The 4,200-nt window shown below is 39.0% G+C and overlaps 1 long non-coding RNA gene across 1 annotated transcript; it reads left to right on the top strand.

Annotated features, from left to right (window-relative positions):
- The first annotated feature begins 481 nt into the window (after positions 1-481).
- Positions 482-3,246, top strand: LOC118256731 (uncharacterized). Its single transcript, XR_004781309.2, has 3 exons — positions 482-1,545; positions 2,062-2,109; positions 2,510-3,246. It is a non-coding gene; the product is annotated as an uncharacterized LOC118256731 (long non-coding RNA).
- The last annotated feature ends 954 nt before the right edge of the window (positions 3,247-4,200 follow it).

A 4,200-nucleotide genomic window follows, 5' to 3' on the forward strand; every position in this document is an offset into this window, starting at 1 on the left:
GCATTCATAGGAAAATCATTATGCAATTAATGGTGGAATAGGTATTCTGCTAGAGCTTGAAGGGTAAATCTCCTTTGCTGCCAAATAGACACAGAAATCCTGAAGTTATTGCTGCCTCTTTCTGCTGTGGGATGTTTTGAAGAGGTCTGAGGATTAAGAATATAAAATTGATTTTAAAATACTTCATTTTTTAAATGGTGCAAGGGATGAACACAGAGCCTGAGACTTTTGTTCTGATTTAAGCCACAAGTTTTAAATCTGCTGCTTAAGAATAAGATCCCTTTTCTCTAAACAAATCCAATGAACTGTAACTCTGAAACAACCTTATTTGCAGCCTCTCTAAACTGCTCAGTCTGTCTTTTAACCTGGTATTTTTTTTGTTAATTTGCAGCCTCTCTAAACTGTTCAGTCTGTCTTTTAACCTGGTATTTTTTGTTAAGTGCCTTTTTCTAGCTGCACCTGTAAAACTGTGATTGTGTTTTTCAGGTTATTTTAGTCAGGGAGCTTGAGGACAGTCATGCCAGATAACATGAAAAAAATGTATTTTTTGCAGGAGGATGAACAGTGTCCATCTGACATAAATCTACTGAGACACAAATCTTCGTGTCAGAAAAACAAAGGAGCATCACTGCTGTCATCTTTCTTCCTACCTAAGCACATGCAATGGGGTTTTTGCTTAAAAAAATAAAAATAAAAAAAGGCTGTTAGTGAGCCTTGTATTAACACATTTCAGATGAATATATATATTTATTTATACATATATATATGTACGTGCAATACAGGAGCACAGATCAATACATCAACAGATGACCACAAAAATGAAGTGGCAACTGCTTGGAAGGCTATCCTGTTTGCAAGTTTGCTTTTATTGATTTGAAGCATCTTCTTCCTCTGATCTTCTGCATCTGGAGAGCTTGAGTACTAAAGGAACTACTAGGGAGCACAGATTTCACAGAGAAAATAGGAAAAGGTCAGGAAAGCTGTTGCCATTCTGTATGTTAGTTTCTCATATCTGCTGTTTTCTGAACTCATTGGAGAAAACAGGAGTGAATTCTGAATAATCTCTAACAGGTCATCAGTTCTCTGCAGAGTGTAACCCAGAAAAACTTCCGGAAACCCAACCTCTTTTCTCTAACTTTTTTCTAAGCATATTTGGGCTGCTCTCTGGTGGATGGTGGTGACTGACTAAGGGATTACAAATCTTTTCAGAAAAACTCTCTTCCTTGGGAAGCTAGCAGATTGTCAGGAACTTGTTTTAGACTCCATTCTGGGCTCTTTTGAAAATCTGCCTGGTTTCTCAGCAAGAGCCACATGTTGCCAAGAACACTTGAAAACACAGCCTCAGCTATAGGTTGCTGGTCTCCTCAAATGCCTGGCTCTGCTGAAACCTGATTCACTACAACCAGCAGCCAAAGATAGGCCTAGAGATGCCCTGTGAACTTCTCAGGCAGCTCTGAGGCTGACCTATGACATCTGGAGCTCATCCCCAGCACAGACTTCCATCCGTGCCAAATGATGCTGCCATCTGGTGACCCAGTTCCCTAGGTTCGTAAACAAGAGCTTCTGTGCAGTCGTGCTTACTGAATGACCTAAGCAATATTTGACCTAGGGCTCTAGATAGCAAGTGCTAATATAGTGTTTTGTCCAGGGGGCTTGATGTGGGGGGGAGAGAGGAAGAAAAAAAAAAAAAAGAAAGAGCTGCAAACCAAAACCAGAAACAACTGGAATGTTTATCTTGCGTTGCTACCAGCAATCCTTTGTTGTGTTTCAAACACTTTGCTTGGCTGCAAGCCCTTCTTTCCATTTGAAAGCCCACAGAAAAAAATCTAAAATGTTTAGCCTGACTTCTGTGACAGTCTTGGCTGCTAAATGAATATATTACTTTGCAATCAGAAGTCTGAAAAATGAAAATATCCTATAATGCTTTGCTTCCTTCCACTTAGCCTGTTCAAACACTTATGCTATCCTTTAAATAAAATCTAATAATAAATGACAGCTGGGATGATTGATATAGAAAACCATATAGGAAAGTTTTCTACATGTTTTTTTTTTTTCTTTCAGTGGCATGGACACTGCTGGTGTTAGTGGACTCAATAGCAGTCCTTCCAGGTAAACAACATAACATAACTGCTTTATGACATTTTGCTGTCCTTAAACTTGCTCTGCCCTCATAGTTTTCAAATGTGAGCTTCCTTTAAAAAATAAAATAAATCATTTCAATCAGAGATATGGTGGGCAGTGAGGAGATGGTGGTGCCTGGTTTCTGCTCAACTAGCTGGAATTGTCCAAGGAGCAAGGGAAAAAAGATTTCTGCCAGAAAACAACAAATGTACTGCTGCTGTATTTCAAATAGCTTATCTAATATTCATGAATGTATCTGTGATTCTTGTTTGCTGACAGTCAAATAATAGCTTAAAAAACTTCAAGCTATTTACTGTGCACTTATGGGGGAGAGGGACGGGGAGGGTTAACTTCATTTTTAATCCTTATCCTTACTACGATCTCATAGGAACAGCTCACACCTGGAATACAGCTTAGAGCCGTTATGCTGTAAGGCTCCCCTCAAGCTCCCCTTGGAGCTCTGGCATCTCTCTTGCAACACTTAACCAAAGCTCTCTGCCAAAGGTGGATGCTGTTGGTGTGACTGGAACTCCTCTAATCTTCTCTCATCAGGCCTGGACTCACCAGTCGTCATTACAGGACCACAGAAATGAGGCACAACAGAAGAAGGTTCAGCCTCAAAATGTAGTCTTGACTTTTCTGACTGATTTTTTTCCAGTTTTGTCAGACCTGCACTCTACTTCAATCTGATTCTGATCGTATCATGATCTGAGTGTATAGTTTGAGATCTGTTGTATCCATTACCTGAGCTTTCAATTAAACTCAGAGTTAAAAATTTAGCAGACTCCTGCAAAAAGCAGAATCTTTTTAGTTAATCAAAATGAAAATGTTGTCAAATGAGTTGCACTAAAGACATTTCTGCAGCTAATTTCTGAATGAAAAGAAATATACTTTCCTGGATGTTAATTTTTTACTGCGTAAATCCTCAAATCCAACTAAACTGTGCTGAATCATTCTGCTATAGCTTAACTACTTTGCGTTGGAAATAACCTAGGTGTTCCATTTCTGATGTGGTAGCTAATTAAAGACGTTCTGTCAAGGTTGACAGGTCTAAAATGTGTGTTGCACTGATAATTAAAAAGAAGAGCACCCTACCCATAATAAACTGGAGTCATGTTGCAATCTGGCTACAGAAATGTTTGTCCTGTAATCTGTGCTTCTCTGAAGCATGGAATGGATTCTCAATGCAGAGAGAAAGGTACCTTATTTTTCCTCATCTCCTTTTTCTTCTACTTTGTCCAATTTTCTTTCACTCTAGTAAAAGTGCTTATAAGAAGATAACTTTCAGGTCATGCCCACCTCTCCCAGATCAGCCATATTTTGCAGTTTATGTTGTGTGTGACTAGCTTTGTTGTTTGAGGCAGAGAGGGCAATGTGTTGTTGGGGACATTTCCAAATATGTTCATCAGTGTCATCTCCAGACATTTGTAGTGCTACAGTGACAGTTGAGGGTGCTATTTTTCCAAGGTTTTCTTGATATTTAAGAAATTGTTTTTTGTCCTTTGCTGTACATTTGCACTTCCTAAATGTACACTTAATTTAAAACATTTTGCTGGTAGGCTTATTTCCCTAGACAGCTTACATAATTAGAAGATAAAGGCTTCTTGTATAGATTCTCTCAAATCAGCCTTTGCAGAACTCTCACCTTTCCTTTTAGCTAAAGGAAGATTAGAATCTGAGTTTAGGTATTTTGGCTGTGAGTATATCCCTAGAGCTATTACAGTCACAGACAAGAATCACTATCCTTGTCAGATCTCTGGTTTGCAAGTCTTCGAATGTCTTAAATATCAGTGCAGCCTCTGTCCTTGGAAATATGCAGAGCTTGTGTGGATGAGGCCCTGAGTAACCTGATTTAACTCTGAAGTTGGCCCTGCTCTTCAGTGTGGGGTTTGGACCTTCAAGGGTCCTGTCCAATCTAAATTATTCCGTGAGTCTAAAAGTGACACCTCCTGGCATAACCTTGCAAGAGATTCCAAAATTTTACTCTCTCAATTCAGAACTAGCTAATCCCCTGAAGCGTGAAAATAAAGGACATACAGAACGAATCATACAGATCTTATATGTTTATAAATGATTAGG

Source organism: Cygnus atratus, chromosome 14 (genome assembly GCF_013377495.2).
Source record: "Cygnus atratus isolate AKBS03 ecotype Queensland, Australia chromosome 14, CAtr_DNAZoo_HiC_assembly, whole genome shotgun sequence".
In the NCBI taxonomy this organism is placed as follows: domain Eukaryota; kingdom Metazoa; phylum Chordata; class Aves; order Anseriformes; family Anatidae; genus Cygnus; species Cygnus atratus.